Raw genomic sequence first — 8507 nt, forward strand, 5'->3', positions numbered from 1 at the left:
TTTTAAAGTCTTAACCGAATCAACCACACAAGAATCCTTGCTCTTTAAAATAGAGCCCACACAAACAGTCGGAATAACAGAACTGAAAACAGGAGGTTCGAAAGAAATATCAGAAACAATATTATTATCAAAATCAAAACATGGGTCGTCATCCTCATCAGTCCATTCCTTCACAATTACTCTTTCTGCACATGAAGTAGAAACATTAGAATCATTCATATTTAAAGTGGACGGACCAGCATTCGTAGAGCTGGTTTCATCACCTTTGTCTGGTTTCCCATACTTCATATCCTTTATCTTTTCCTCCTGTTCTTTGGTGACAGGGGTAGGGACATAGTTGTGATTGAAAGGTGGAGGAACCTGACTGTATCCTATTCCTTCACCTTCATTTTCTTTCCACCACAGCTGATTTTCAATCATTGAATCAACTACTTTACTGGAACCATCGAATTTCTTAAAATCAAGTTCAGCCTTTTCAAATTTGCTAGTGAGTTTCAATATTTCTAGCTTGGAGGCTTCCAGTTTAGCAGTTAATTCTACTATTTCTTGTTTGGCATCACGATGGTGACAACTCTTAATGCTAAGATCAGACTTAAGTTTCTTAATTTCTTTGTTAAGAGATTCAATTTTGTCTAAAAATCCCTTTTCATTTTTCTTAAGTTTGAAACTCTCAGATTTTATTCTCTCCATATCTCTACTTAGACTGTCATTATGAAGTTTATACATTTCTATTTTCTCACCACAATTTAAAGAGCATGGTTGAAAACGTACCTCAGACAAATCTGGAGAAGTGAATGCCATGTATGCAAACTGGAGCTCCTTGACCTTCTTCTCAGCAATGTTTTCTTCTTCCGAGTCTTCAACAGTTGCGAAATTTGCAGTCTGATTTCCAATGTTTAGCGCAGCCATCTGACCTTCCCAAGAGAACGTTTGAGCAACCATACTTCTTTCACCATTTCTCGAAATTCCTCTAGTTTCACCCAGAGCATTTCCAGCTAGAACCAAAGCCCTTTCCGTATTCCCATCTTTAGCCGGATTGATGCATTCACGAGCAAAATGACCCGGCTCATGACAGTTATAACACCTGAGAGTCTCCTTGCTAAAACCCACTTTTTGATTATTTGGCATGTTCCAATTATTTCTACCCGTTTTTTTAGTAAACTTCTTAGCACGGAAAACCACCATGGCAATTTACCACGCGATGTCCATTTCTTCAACATCATCAGGATGAATCTGATCAAATTCAGTAGCAGCCATGGGTTGGACCAAGTCTCCAGCCAGAAATGCATGGTAACAGTTAATAATTCCTGCCATTAACGCGATATTCTCTTGAGTTTCTTTCGGTATGGTAGGGATCTGACTGAAGTTTTGACTAGGAGTGGTCTTTCCTGATTCATTTGTAGACTGACCAGACTTGGTGAAAAATACTAGAGCTGAGTTGGGTGACTTGGATGACGATGATTGACCGAGAGTAAATGAAAACATCTGAAAGTTTCCCTGTGGTGGTTGTTGAGTAGGTTTGAACAAAGAGAAACTATCTTGTGACATGAGAGCACTGTTTGATGCAACGTTATATCCAGCAGCACTATAAGAACTAGCATGATTTATTGCACGTTGTTTATCATCCATATCACAGGCCTTAATAGTAGCAATCATCTCAGTTATGCTCATTCTATTAAGATCTTTAGTCTTTTTGATAACTGCAACATTCATGTCCCAATTCTTAGGCAGAGAATTCACCAACTTGTTGTTAATCTCTGAGGTTTGTAGAAAGATTCCAGCAGATCTCATTTCAGTTACAAGAGATATGAATCTTTGAAGTTGGGACTCCAGTGTCTCTCCCAGAAGATGATTAAACATGTTAAATTTTTGTCTTAAAAGATCTTGGCGACTTCTTTTCATATCCTCATTACATTCATAGACCTCTATCAGTGCAGCCCACAATTCCTTAGCTGTTCTGAGCTCTCTAAATTGAAGAGCAATCTCGGGTGAAAGAGCCATGGTTAGAGTTGATAGAGCTTTCTCATCTTTTTCAACCTTAGCAAAATCATCATGATATTCAACGACCGGCTTTTCAAGAACCTCATTTGAATTTTCTCTTTGATAAGTAATCACTTGGGGTCCCCTCACAATGCCTCTCCAAATTTTCGCATCTTTCATTTTGGCATAATGTTCGAAACGAAATTTCCATTCACTAAACCCCTCATGGGATAATAAACGAGGTATGTGAGTAGCAGTACCCATGATTGAATCAAGTTCTTGGTGAAGTGACGAGTTGGTTGAGTTGCTACCATTGGTTAACTGGGCCATTTCAAAACTGTTACTGATTTATTTTAGGTCCAATTAAAATGTAAGTCTAATAGTAGAGGCCCAAACACAGACTAAGCCAGAGAACAAAGACTTTGGCCGAGAACTAAGTGAGAACCAAGGTTTACCTAGAACACGAAGCTGACCAAAAATTTGACCAAAATCTCTGGTTGACCAAACTTTTGACCGAAAACTCCCCTTGACCGAAAACTTAAAAATTTGACAATTCGTTAACCGAGAACTGCCCTTGTTGACCAAATCAATTGACCGAGAACTGACAGTGGGCGAGAATGAACAGATGCCGAGAACAGTCTTTATCCGAGAACTGATTAATATCAAAAGCTATAGTGGCCGAAAACTAAAGAAAGTCTTCAACAAACTTGTAACAAATTTCCAAAAATATGGGGTTCGATCTTAATTTCAAATCAAAGTCAATCTTAGCAAAAATAAAACCAGTCTTCTTCTCCGATCAGTTTCTCGCCGGAAACACACCTTGTAACCTTGCAAGTGATATTCTTGAATCGTTGATATCACAATAACGAGCCTGAAATCGTCAAAGGCTCTGATACCAATTGTAAGTCCCGAATCTGGATCACTACAATATGATATCAACCAAACAAGTAAAGGTGCGGAATACCAACACTCGGTGATTCAAGAGCACGAATAAGAACAAATAAGTAATACGGAAATGCTTCAAAACACACGTATATTATTGAATACGTCGGGTGCTTAAGCACTTACAATACTTGATAATAATGAGAATGAACAACCATAACCCTATACATCACATCTCTATATATAAGGATAACAACCAAAGGCCGGCCCAAACAACACCAAGCCCACCGAGAACACATAAGTGTTCTCAGCTTACATGTGCACCCAAAACCCAAGCCCAAATACAAAGAACTAAGTACAAACAAGCTCAAACCACAAAACTAGGCCCAACAGTATGGTATGGTATGGTATAATACCAAATGATATGATATGATATGATATGATATGATCTGATATGATATGATCTGATCTGATATGATATGATATGATATGATATGATATGACATGATAGAATATGTTATGATATGATATGGCAAGGTAATGCATGGTATGGTATGGTACGCTATGGTATGGTATGAAATGGCATGACATGACATGATATAATTTGATATGATATATGGTATGGTATAATACCAAATGATATGAGATGAGATGAGATGACATGGTTTGACATTATATGATACCATATGATATGGTACGGTGCGGTATTGTATGGTATGATATGATATGTTATGCTAGGACATGACATGAGATAACATGATACGATATCATGTAATATGATATAGCATGAGATGATATAACATGGTATGGTATGGTATGATAGGACTTGATATGAGCTGAGATTATACGATACGATATGAAACGATACGATACGATACGATACAATACGAGACGACACGACACGGCACGACACGACACTATACGATATGAGATGAGATGACATGGTATGAAATTATATGATACCATATTATATGGTACTTTACGTTACTGTACGGTACGATATGGTATGGTATGGTATAATATTAGATAGTCGGGTATAATATGATATGGTATGCTAGGACATGATATGAGATGACATGATACGATATGATGTGATATGATATGATATGATATGATATGATATGATAGGACTTGATATGGTATGACACGACATGAAATGATATGATACGTTACGATATGATATGATATGATATGATATGATATGATATAATATGATAGATTCTTACTAAATGTCCACTTCTAAGTTTCAAATAGATAATATGTGATTAAATTGCTAAATCTTAAACCATTATGAAGTAAAACTATGAAAATGACATAGACACATGTAATTATTGTTTAAATTATGGTAATAAGACAATTTCTTAATTGCATAACCCACTCTTTTTCTATGCTGCTATATCTGGCCAGCATTGCTTACAAGTGTTTATGCGATTGCCTCCTTTAGAGTTTCTATGAAAATGTGTCAATATTTGTCTTTTTTTGAATTAAAGTTTCTGGTGTTGCCCGATACCATCTTTAGAAGGAAGTTTCCATTTTGTGGTCATAGAGCAGATTGGCGTCATGTGTTTTAATATATTAGAATTTACAAGGGAATGTTTAATCAAACACATTTATCATTAAGTTATGTCTTAACTATTATCATGTCCTTGGCCTTTCAATATTTATAAGATCATCTAAAAGTGATATTCTTTGGTATTTTAGCACAAATTGTCTGTTACTATATATTCTCTTTTGGGATTTTGAGAGGGTCCATCTTAAAATAGCTCATAAAACTATTGTTTCGGGATCAATTTGTCATTTTTCAAAGCAAAGGTTCCGTTAAACCGCTAACATTTTCCCCCTAATCATGGGCGGACCTTATTAATGGCGGGGAGGGATTCTGGCTCTGTTTTTATCCTTAGAATTCTATAATCTGTGTATTTTATGAGAAAATAATTATACGAGAGTTGCAAGTTTCATATGTTGAAGGTGAAATAGTAAGAAATTGTAGTGTTTGGGAAGAAATTGAAATCTGCATTGGAACTTAGGAAAAAAATGTAATAAAGAAAGTTGTATTTTTTATTTATGTGGGCTCAACTTCTTCTAACTATGGACCTATAACATATTTTTGTAGAGGTGGTTTGCAGAAATACGCTTTTAAGTTCGATCTAATAGGTATTATGTTTCCTTCATATACCTCCAATATAATGTGTAAAAATTGTAATTTTAATTTATAAATTATTCGCTCCCCTATATTTGGTTGTTCAAGTTTTGCCACGGCTACTAATTGTATAAATAGCGAATGCATTATATATGGTTTGAAAAAACTAGATAATAATTTTCTTTTGTTACTAGGGTTTTTAAGTAGGAAATGGTTTTATTGAGATGCATATATGATCTATTATTATTAACTTCCTTAAAACTTTTCATGTACAAAATAAAGACCTAGCAATCATTTTCACACGATTTTCAAATTAAGTGTTGCTATGTTTCTCACAAAAACATCTTGATTATGCGCATGTTTTTCTATCGTAACGTTAAAACACATCATGAACATCGTGCCCTCGTGGAAAAATTTGCCTTGCAATGTAAACAAAATTAAGCAAAAAAAAAAACTCCAAATTAAACATCGTTATGAAAATCTTTACTCGTTTGTTACTCTCGATATTAAATCACAAATCTAGAGCAAATCTAAATTAAAATCTATAAATACGTGAAGTATCTACGAAATTGTACATGTGTTTCCTTCATGGTTGTTGAAACAACAATGCTCGTATATAAAACATCACATTTATGGAGAATCTAAAAAATTGTTCGTGTGATTCTTTCTTTGTTGATTCTAGAGTAAAGTGACGTTATACATAAGCCACAACATGTTGTATCACCTCCCATTAAATCACACACTGATATGTGAAACACATAATCATGATAGAGAAGTGCGGGGTTGTTGTATCACCTCCCATTAAATCACACACTGATATGTGAAACACATAATCATGATAGAGAAGTGCGGGGTTGTGACACCTATGTAATTCTTTATGTTCGTGGATATGTGTTTATTCGGTAAAAAGTGACATATTGTAGATACGATAATGTATATAAAAACTAATGTTTGTTATAACCACATAAAATTAAGCATGAAAATCATAAGCTAGAAAATGGAATAGAATAAAAACCACACCCTTTGCAAAACTATATATGAAAGGGGTATGCAATAGATACAATGTAACAAATGAGGGATTAAAAAGGAATAATCCCACACCCTGACTACTAAGTTCAACTATATATAACCCCTAATCTCCTTTCATCTCATACCGCCGCTCCTGCAATTGTCTGTAACCCTACTGAGCAACAATCGCCTGGCTGATATTGTTAGAAAACAATCTATATGGGTTTGGATTTAATGGTTAGTATTATTTAATTCTATTGTTTGGCCGCATCTATATATGTTTATATTATTTTCAGTTGTTATGTTACTTATGAGAACTCTGATTCATGATGCAGGGAACTGAAGAACACATGTAAATTATTATATAACATGTTGACTGTACATAAGGTGAAGCCTGATTCTAAAGATGATACAATGGGAGAGTATCTACGATGGGCTCTTGGTAATTTACCTTTTTGCCCTCGTTCTATATACTCTCCATGTTACTTGAACAATGCTAGTCACCGGCTTTGTGGTGACGAGAATGTTCAAGCTCTCATTGTATCATTTAACTTTGAAACCGGCCAATTTGGGGAGATTCCGGCCCGCCCACGTGACCAAGACCCATGCAAGTTTACCTGACAATGTGAAGAACATGGTTCTGCTTGGCGGGTGTCATCCGATATTTGATAACCACACAACGAAAACAAAGTTTGATGTTTGGATGATGAAGGAATATGGTGTTCAAGGCTAGAAAGGATGTTTGGTGTCATATATATATATATATATATGTATCTTTTATCAATAGGTTAGGAAGTCCTTATAATGTAATCTTCGTAAATTAGAAACTGAATGTTAATTGTTAAGATAGTAAAAAATTGATGATTGATGAATGAGAATTGTGTTTTAACTCTTATCCAATTTTTTGTTTTTAATTTATGTCCTTGATTTGGATGGTTGAATAATGATTTTTTGGGTCCTACACTAGGGACCTGAGGACCTCCAAGGTTTACAAATGTCTCTAATGCAAAAGAAGATAAATAAAAATAGAGTAAGTAAACGTGCATAAGAAGATAAATTTAAATGTGAATTCAATAAGTGATTAGTTCAGTTCAACATTTTGACCAAGTTATTAGCATAGCTTTTATAAGTAGTTATTTGTTAACGTTATGTTTCCGTTGCTTTGTAAGGCTTTATTAGCCACAGTTCATTTCCTTTCATGTGTATGCAGTTTTTGTTATTCGATTAATAAGAGTACAGTATTTACTTGTTCTAAAATAGTACCAGCCATAAGTGAATCTGCCAATCGTTATTCTATTAATAAGGTGATGTGATATAATTTAAAATAATGAGATATATTATGATATGATATGATATTATCATATCATATCATAGCAAATGTCATCATATGATATAATATGGTAGGGAGTATAATTTAATATAATGAGATATATTATGATATGATATGATATCGGGTTAATCAGGTTCGTTTATGGATCAGGGTTCAATGGGTTACCGGTTGTGGAACGTGTCAAATAGTAGGCAGCATAATAATGGGATCATACCCTTTGAAGATGCACGTTTATTAGTTGGACCTGGTTTTGCCATCAATTGTCACTGCATATAAACACAAGTTCAGCCTCAATACAACTCTCTGGTAGCAAGCAGAAGTAGATATTGTGAACAGTTGCCTTGAGTTAGTTCCTAAGGCTGAGGGGTGTGGAGAGCGAGAAAGGGCGCGTGAGGCCATCCGCTCGCGCCCCGGGGCGCGAGCACCACACCACCGAGGCGCGAGAGGGGCGCGAGCGCGGATTTCCAGGCGGGCGCAAGGGTGATCGTGGGAGAAGAGAGAGGAAAAGCTGGTGGGCCCACCCAAAAGAGCCGTTGAGCTCGGGTTTTTTTTAAAAAAACCTTTACAAAATCCTATATAATACCCCTAAATCAACCCATTTTAACCATATCAAACACAACTTCAATCTCCAAACTCATATATAATATCTCAAACTCCTTTATAAAACCCAAAATTTTTTTCCTATATATAACCCATTTCATATAAATCAATTACCACAACTTCAAAAAAAAATCCAAAAACAACCCATCGTCCCAATTTTTTTTTTTAAAAATAATGTCGTCGTACTCGTCTGATTCCGACTCCTCCGAAGAGGATGATTTGCTTCTTCATGTAGGGGGAGTTTTGACCGCAACCGTGGTCAATCTCCTGCAAAATCAAGCCCATCAACCCCGACTCCCGAGGGTTAGAGCACCACCTCGTGATCGTGATCGATCGGGTGCTAACGATACTTTGATGAGGCATTATTTTAGCCCTCAACCGGTATACGCGGAGTCGGATTTTCGAACTCGTTTTCGAATGAGCAGGCAATTGTTCACGCGTATAGCGAGTGATTTAGAGGCACGGTATCCCTTTTTTCAACAAAGGGAGGATGCTAGGGGTCTTCCCGGTTTTACCCCTCTTCAAAAATGCACGGCTGCTATCCGTCAATTAGCGTACGGCATCTCG

This window comes from Bidens hawaiensis, unplaced genomic scaffold (assembly GCF_021521415.1).
Source record: "Bidens hawaiensis isolate Kalapana, Puna unplaced genomic scaffold, B.hawaiensis_p1.1 tig00000636_1, whole genome shotgun sequence".
NCBI classification, from domain to species: Eukaryota; Viridiplantae; Streptophyta; class Magnoliopsida; order Asterales; family Asteraceae; genus Bidens; species Bidens hawaiensis.